Source organism: Anser anser (genome assembly GCF_964211835.1).
Source record: "Anser anser genome assembly, chromosome: 13".
Classification (NCBI taxonomy): Eukaryota; Metazoa; Chordata; class Aves; order Anseriformes; family Anatidae; genus Anser; species Anser anser.
The window spans coordinates 23,228,152-23,237,187 of record NC_139734.1 but is presented as its reverse complement, the minus strand read 5'-3'; positions in this window follow the sequence as shown (position 1 = coordinate 23,237,187).

The following is a 9,036-nucleotide window of genomic DNA, read 5'->3' as shown; positions in this document are numbered from 1 at the left end:
ACCTTGAAAGCTACCTGCAGCTTTAGCATATCTTTTCTGACAGTGAGCTTCTCACACACGGAGAAGTTGTCAGTTCACAATCACTTCAAATGCAGGCAAAGCAGAATATCGGCCTGTCTTTGTTCACAGCCCCATGCAACTGTAACAGCCATTTCTGCACCTTTTCTTTTTTGAGATAAACAAATACTAGTTCCTGAATCAGAACGGGAGAGCTTAGACTGTAAAAATAAGCAGATGGCAATAGCCCAGAGATTTATCTGTGCTCTTATGTGAGGTCTCCAATGTTGACAAGAGATGACTATTTTCATAACAGAAGGTTTTTAGGGTTCAATTCCATAAATCAGTTTAGGCTGGTCTGAGTCAGGCTTCCCTCTATCTCAGCAAGCCACATCAGTGACCAGAGTAACTTTTTTTTTTTTTTTCCCACTTAGATTATACCCTGCTCATTAGCACAAATGAACTGAATGGAAAGACAAAAATTGCTCCCCAGGCCCTGCATTTGGCAGTGAATTTTCTATATAAAAAGGAAATGCCTGTCTCTTCAGCTTTAATTGTTCATATTCTTAAGCAAACAAAGAGAACATAGTAAAGAGAGGTTCATGGTATTCTTCCTCTGAAGCCATTCATGTGCCTCTGGGAAAGATTTGGCTTCTGTGCTTGCCAAGCTAATCAGTGAAATAGAAAACACAGAACATTAATGTGCATTTTAATCCCAGACACTGCATAGTCACACACACACAAAAAAAAAAAAAAAAAAGAGAGAAAAAGTTTGAAAGATAAATCCACCTGATACCCATGGCCACTTGACACTAAACACTTTGGACTAGAGAGAGAAAAGCAGAAGGGACATTTCTCATTTTAGTACCAGCAAGGACAGGAATAAAAACTGGAAGAAGAATGGATAGGACCCAAGTTCCAAGTTGGACAAGCCCCAAATACACAAATTAATCCATCATCCGGTGTAATTAAGCATCACTGACATGAGCAGTGGGTTGCCAGAGCGGCCAGATGAACAGACGATGTGGCAGGCTTTCCACAGGTCTCAGTGTTCGCCTTGGCTCTGCTTGTACTGTGGGCAGCATAAAGCCGACCAAAGGCTTTGAAATCCTGCTCCATGTTTCCTCTTGGGAAAAGCCTTCACTTAGCATCTGTATCTGAATCCTGACATGGCGTGGCTCTCCCTCGCTTTGACATAAAATATTTTGTAGCTGTGGGTTAGGTGTTTGGAGGCATGCACCGTGCGATGCAGCGCACAGTGGGGAAGGTCAGGTTGGAGTGCGGGGCAGCCTCCCCTCCCCAGCCCCTGCACTCCCCGTGTCCCGGGCAGTTTCCCTGGAAAGATGGGATGTGCCATGAGCAGCAGCAGAGGTGACTCGTCTCTTCTGGTGAGCAGCTTGCAAAATGTTGCAAAAGCAAGAAAGAGTTTCCTAAGTTTTGTTCTCACATCTAGAAAAGGAGGAACCCTATAGGACTGTGATTTAGATCAGTCCCTCAAGTGAGAAAGACAGAAGCAGGAAATCAGCTTTCCTGTGACATCTTCTTGTATCGAGGTTACTCAGCCTCAGACAGGACTAGCAGCCTCTCATTTGCCAAGCACGACACCCAGCAGCTGAGCAAAGCCCCCCCCCAAATCCAGAGGAAGCTCAGAGAGTTTCAAGAACATTTTGAAGCTTCATTTGATATTTCCCTGGAGATAACAAATCTGCAGGCGCTGCATGCAGGATCATGCCCAGAGCGCCCGTCCAGGTTGGAGTGTCAGGGGCTGGGCTTTGCTCCCCAGGACACTCAGGTGTCACTGCAGGCACCCGTGGAGCCGCACAGCCCCCGCTCACGTCAACAGCCACGGACAAACTGAGACCGTGTCGGGAACTGGAGATCAGCAGCTGCTTCATCCCCGAAAGGTGGGGAAGCCTCGGCAATTCTTCTGAGATGAAAGCACTGCGAACAGGTAACAGGCAGTAAACCTTCATGTATTTTCCTTCTGCTTTGCATTCGTTCCACAAGCCTGGTTCCGGAAGATTTAAGATTAACTCCACAGAAGCAGTATTTGAGTTTCCATTTGAGTAAGTTGTAGAAACTATTGCAGATAAAAGAGCCTAAATTTACACATGTAAACATGTTTTGCCCAGTAATTGAAACTTGGAACAGTCTTCACAGAGTATGCTGGCTGGCTACTCCATACAGCCACATGCTAGTTGGGTGGTTTGCCTATTTATTTGTTCCCTGGATTGTTTAGGACACTGGATGATTCTGCATCGGTAAGGAAAAAATGGAAAATTACTACCTTGACCACAAAATATTACAGAAATCAGTCTCCAAATAGCTCTGGAAATCTTTCTGTATTGCTTGGTCCCAGGTCCAGAGGTCATTTTCCAGTGCTCTCATTTAGCTCCTTAGACCTGAGATTTTGAGGCTGCAATTTGCCCAAGCACTGCATTTTGCAAACACACTCAAGCCCCTGAATTCTTTGCCTGCTTAAAGCTGTAGAGATGTGAGTGTGGTGCGGCATAGCCGTATGTCTGAAACAGCAGTATTTTTCAGCAGCTAAAGGCCAGCCCTTCAAGTAAGTCCCAGCACTGCTCAGCAAACCTGAGGCTTTCCCTGACGTTGAAAAATGCCCCTCTTTGCTTCTGATCAGTTAAGCCATTCCTCCTTTGCTGCAGTATTTTCCTGGACTGCCGTGGAGAACATCTCAGCCTGCAGCCCTGCTGTCTGCCCGTGTCCTGTACACGCTCTCCTGCTCGTTGCCCTGGGGCAGGCAAAGCAGCCTGAGGAATTCACCTCGCTGCCAGGTTTTTCTGTCCCTGGGCTGGCCGGGCTGTCCTGGGCGCGCCATCACACAACGGCTTCATTTCTTCAAGAGCCTTTGGTGAGAAATCCAGCACAAACCTTTCTGGGACCCAAACTGGCTGTATGTAGTGGGTCCTCCTTGTCCACACTGCCTCCTTTAAGCAAGAATGTTCTCTAAAACCAAGGCATCAGACATTTCCTCCAGTCAATCACCTTTCTCCACGTGTGTTGATTTTGTTTTTCAGGCTGCCTGGAAGGGAAGCTGGATGTGCTGATCTGAAGTGACCGGGATTGCCCCTGTTTTAGAAAGGATGCCACATTTGCCATTTTGTGTTCCCTTGGTGGTAAGACAGGTTTAATTTACAAATTAAAAAGCACAGTAATTAGTGTTTTTGTATTTGAGCACTTTAGACCTTCTGGGGAAGTACTGTTTGGAGTATGCTCTTCAGATTTCATTATTGTAACTTCATAACCTCTTTTGCCTGAATTAACTGAAAACTAAAAAATAAATGCGTCAGAGTGAGTGACTGACAAAACCAAATGTCCCTTTCCGATTGTTTTTGCTTCTGCTGCCACTTGTTTGCAGGCACAGAGAGCTGTACTACGCACCCCCCCTGCTGAATTTCAGACCTGCAGAGGCTTTCAGCTGCCTGTTCTCCCCACGAGTTTGTGGCTGCTTCAGGCATCACCTGCTGTCCAAAGCCCTCCTGAGCCGCAGCTCCTTGCACAGCTGCCCACAGGTACACTTGTCACCATATTCAGATACCCAGATCAGGGGCCTGAGGGGTGCTTTTGCCCAAGCAGAGCTTGGAAGGACACTAATTGCTGCCAGCTTCTCCGTGGGACAATCCTTTGTAAGCTAATGCATTTTTTTCTTTGTCACCTCTCTTCCTTTTCTCAGAGCTGCACAGAGAGACAGAGACCTGAAATGAATGCACACTTCGCTACAGCTCAAGCCTCATCTTCCTTCATTCCTCGCTTCCTCAGTATGTGAGTTATCCCAGCAAACCTATCACAACTTCAAATCAATCCAGGAGCAGAAATGATGAGCAAATGCAGGATGCCCTTGTTTAAAGGCAGGAAAATGTACAGCAAACGCTAAGGTGCTACTGAAATTTTTCTCACCCTGTCAAATGCATCCAAATCCCAGTTAATCAACTTGTCTTCCTAGATGATGAGTGGAGAGGTGTAAATGAGAGGTCTCTGCCATGTCTCCCAATCTCTAATGCTTTGAGAAGGGCTCAGGGTGGCAGGATTCCCGTTACAAAGTCTTGCCTGCAGAGTTGCAGCTCTCTGGCCTCAGATCCACAAGGCACTTGTAGATAGGCTTGTTTTGAAGACTGAAAAGTGAACAAGTTTTGAACTTCTCGTCAAAGGCAACACAACTCCATGTGAATGCAGAGAGAAGTGTGCTTCTAAATGCTTCTAAATGCGGTTTCTGGATGGTCTCAGTTGAACTTGAGGGTCTCCTGCTTACGGTTTCTGTATTTTCACGGACAGACTAAAAGCAATATGCACAGGTTGGTGCATCAAACAGTAGACTGCTTTCAGAGGTGAAGAAGCAAATGTGTACAGTAACAGTATATGTACACGACACATGAAAAATTGCTTATTTTCTCCATTCATTGTCAAGTCATTTTTGTTAGCAATGAGTTTTCAGTTAAGGAAAAGATGGTTTGGGTTTCTTTTTTCTGTCCTATATTCCAACAGAGATTATGAAGAATGACCAGATTTAGTACCTACGTAAGAAGAAAACTTACCCTAAGGAGTGTTAAAGGCTTGGAGGCTTCTGAAGCCAAAAGTCTACCACAGCAAAGGAAACTGCATTCTTCAGAAATGTCAGGGTGGCTGCTCTTCCCAGAAATGGGGGCTGTTCCTGTGGACTGCGGACTGCCTTCCAGCGCAGTGAGCCGCGCTGGCGTACCAAGAGACTCCAACAGGACTTTGCTGTCTGTCGGTGTTACCTGCTGGTTTCATACCACAATGGATATCATGTGGCCAGATGTCAGATGGGAACTGAACACACTGTCAGTGGCAGTCTCTGTGGTTTTAAGGAGATAAAAAGGAAAAAAAAGAAAAAAAAAAAAAAGAAAAAAATTAAGGCTCAAGATCCAGACCCAAGAGGACTAGCTAGACAATACCCATCAGCTCAGGGAGACGGAAGATTTACGGTGTCATATTGGTTTTCTTTGTTCTGTCACCCGAATCTTTCAGCTGAAAATTCAAGGACTATCAAACCCATTTTAAAGCCTTTCTTTTCCAGCCACTCTGAAGTTCCATTATTAGTAGCTATTACGTACTTGCCATTTGTGTTTTGAATAATAAAGTCTAAATTGTAACAGTCCACAGAAAATCAAATGCAATTGCTATTGCATTATTGGTCTTTTCTTGTTTTCTTTTTTTTGTTTTCTTTTTTTCTTTTTTTTCTTTTTTTTCTTTTTTTTTCTTTTTTTTTCTTTTTTTTCCTATTGAAGCCTTTTCTATAAGACTTTTCCCTCCACCCACTTGCGTATGATGAATGTGCTATTTAAAATATATGCTAATGGAAAATTTTAATCTGAAATAATGTGTATGAAAGCACTGTTCCCATTTATATGGACAGCTAATGCTGGATCATACTCTGACCCTGGGGAAACTGTGCCTGAATATCACTGGAAGTTTAACTTACAGTTCTTGCCACCTGAATTGTAATTTGAGACAGCAAAGAATTTAAAATTTGGTTATAGTTTCTGTTTTAAATTTGAAATATCAGTTGTTTAGATATCTGACATTTTTATCCCAGGTAGGCAAAGCCTCCACACAGCTCCATCTGGAGAGAGGCTTGAAGTCCCTGCTTTGTGAGTTGAGCTCACATGGAATAGTAATTAGAAGAGAAGTGGTGCGGTGCAGAAGATCTTGCCCTGCAGTTCAGAATTTGTTAACTCAATCCCTGGCTATGCTGCCGTCACCTTATGTAAACCTGAACTGGCTTTTTAAATGCAAGTCTCATGAGAGAGAAGGGGTGAGTGACCTACGTGTTGCCCATCTGTATACTTTAAAAGGTGAATGCAGGTATCATGCATGGTGATAAATATTTCAGGGAATTGGCTATGCCTTTTGTGCCTCAAAATACGATGATGATAACAGAGCAGACGTCAATATTTGAGGGCAAAAGGAGTTTTCCTGAAGCTGGTAAATTACAATGCCTCTGTACCTGTGTATCATTAATTCATCGGTCTAGAGGGCATCTAGCCCTCCAGGAGACAAAATGACCTTCTGACATTTAAAAGTAAGACACCAGAAGGAAAAATATTGAATATCTTTAACATCTTCAGTCGGCAAAGTCTCCACAGAGACAGGCAGGTAACTTGAATTTTGCCCAAGAAAAAAATGCAAAACACTCAAAGCAAATTTATTCCACAGCACAGCCACTCCTGCTCCTAAAATATTTTCTGGTAGGCAAAGAAGCAGACTGATGTCAGAATGACATGGAAGCAAAGGCTGGCTGCTCCACAGGGTGCCTGAGGGGCAATGGGGCCAGTGGCTGGCACAGGAGCCAGGAGAGAGCTGCCGTGAAGAAAAAAAACCACAGGAACCTTAAAGCCAGAGCATAAGAAGTTGCATTGATATGAATTATTTCAAAATAACGTGATTTAAATGAAATGTTTTAAACAGTGCCTTTGGAAACATGGCTGACTTGTTTTAGTCTCCACTTGGATTTCAGGCTGCAAACAGTTTGAGACCTTCCGTTCATCCAGAAGTTCAGGCACATGCGTGAACATCAGCTGCAGCAGAGCACCAAAACCTGTGCTAGCTCTGAGAGCCATGGACAAGTGCTCTACTGAGTCAGCTTACCAAAGGACTCCGGACGGGGACATGCTGTGGGTTGTGTGCTGGCTTGCTGAGCTAGACATGTCGACGTTAGCTATCAGGGAAGCGCACAGAGAGAGTGGGGTGGAGAAGGTGGGCTGCTTCTGGCCAAACCCCTTCCTCTTCCCCCTTCACCAAGCAGGGGGCAGTCATCCTGGGCAAGAGTGAAGGCCAGGGAGAGCAGCAAGCATCATCCAGCTTCTTGCCCATCCTCAGTGTAGAAAGCAAGCAAGCAGTAAGGCGTAAGTAGAAAATAGCAGGGCCAGCGGCAAAGGGGAAAGTCACTGTCCCCAGTCAGGAGGGCTAATAAGGATTATTGTTGTAATAGGAATACTGGAGACAGTGGCTGTTGTGCATCAGGTTTTCATTCTTCAGCAAATGAGTGCGAGACTGTTTCAAGAGGTTCTAGCACATACCTGTAATTAAATAATTTGTACCTGAAGAAAGATAATATGCCTGGGATTCTGCTGAGAACTTGATTGAACTCATAGCTTTCGTCTTTGAACATGCTTGCAGTTAGAAAGCAAGTAATAATATGTCTCAGGTAAGACAAGTATGAGAGGATAATGAAATGGCTCTTGAGATGCATGGGAATCCCGCAGTCCTGATAAGAATGACTTCTGGGAAAAAAAAAAAAGAGTACAAGGTCATCTTGTTTTAATGATAATAAGTGTAGAGAAGGTCCTTTTTACACCCCTCAGGTAAGAAAATATAGTAAGTACTAGGCTTCATCCAGGTCCAGCTTTAGTTGAAAGCAACTGGAGTTTTGTTACAGCCTTGGACTGGAGCAGCACTGAGACCCTGGGAAGCAATAAATAATAAATTTTGAGCAAAGAACTGGTTCCCTTGAAACACATGTATCCAATATACACATTTTTCCTCTCACGGGAGGAATTCCTACTTTAGCCTAGTGTCTCTCTCCTCCTCTTCTATTTACTAGGAAGTTCTTCACCGGTTTCTCAAAAAGCCTCTCAAAAGTCTGATGCAGCAGAAGCTGGCATGCTCGGTCTATTTCCAACAGACATCCAAACTGCAAACAACAGTAAAAATATTTAAATGATCGCCTCTGTTTACTTGCTTTGGCAGCTGGCAGTGAGTCAGGTAGCATGTCCATGGCCAGCTTCCATTGCATGGTAACACAGAGAAAGCCTGACTTTAGGAAAGAGAAAAAGGCGGTGCGTGGTGCTGGCAACCTGGGGAGAGGAAGGTCCCTGGGCGGCGGGGGAGGCAGCAGCCCTGTGGCCAGGGCACCGAGGTGCCAGCACCAGCGAAGGACCACAGCTTCGCTAACAACCGCGTAATGCAGACCCCAAAGGGCTTGTCAGGCCCGGCTGGTGTTTGCCTTGTGTCGAGACTATTTCAGCTTCCTTCAGCTGAGATAGAAAGGTTCACCTACCGTTAGATGGCTGACATCTAACTTAATTTTAGTTTTCATGTATCTTTATACAACTGAGTGGTTTTTTTAACCTAAAACCATTACACTGTATATGACAGAAGTCTAGTGCAATCAAGGAGTTGTGTTGTAATTAAACTTCTGGACCAGAAAGAAAGATGTGTTAACAACAAAATGGTCAGTGATAGCACCAAGGAGACCAAGATGGGAGGAAAAGGGAGGTGGGCTATGGAAAGGAAAACAACACTGGTAAGAAGCAAAAATTATGCAGAGGGAAAGGAGGGAAAGCAGCCATGGACAGTATCAGATCATAGGGGAGACTGGAAGTGGACAGAAAACCAAAACTTTTTTTTTTTTAATAAGGTGTGAGCTACACACGCATACACAGGGTGGAAAATGAGAAAGACAGTAATCTCCACTTCAAAAATATGTTTTCTAAAATCTTTAACTGAAACCTCAGCTGCCTTTGTGTTTTTGCAAATCTGTGTCAAAATCTGTCAAGAGGGATCCAGGCATGGGAAAAAGCACTTGTCTAAGAAGAATGCATCAGTGCTGCAAATCCACTAAGAGCCCCACTTCAGAAATTCAGACCTGGAGATTTTTGTGATTTTTTTTTCCTTTCCCGCTAATTGCTTTGCCAGCATCTCTGCACAGCCAGATGCTCCATACCGAAAGGTCAGTGGAGGCCCCTGTCCGTGTTCGATGCCCACCCGCCGGCCCCATGCCCGCCGCCTCAGCCAGCAGCCTGGCCGCGGGCTGCGCTGCAGCACCCGCCGTGCCCTCGCCGGGACTGCACGCAGCCTGGCCCCGTGCTTCCCAGCCTGGGGACTTGATCCAGAGCCCAGTGAAGACAACGCGAAGATCCTCACTGAGCTCATTGGTCTTCCAGTCAAGCTTCTTGGCAATTTCCTTTCAGAAAGGTGCCATAGGCACTAACTTTCTGTGCCAGCTGGTCTGGGAATTGATGTGTGGCGGAGACCAGGCTTTATCCTTGGCATCAGGGT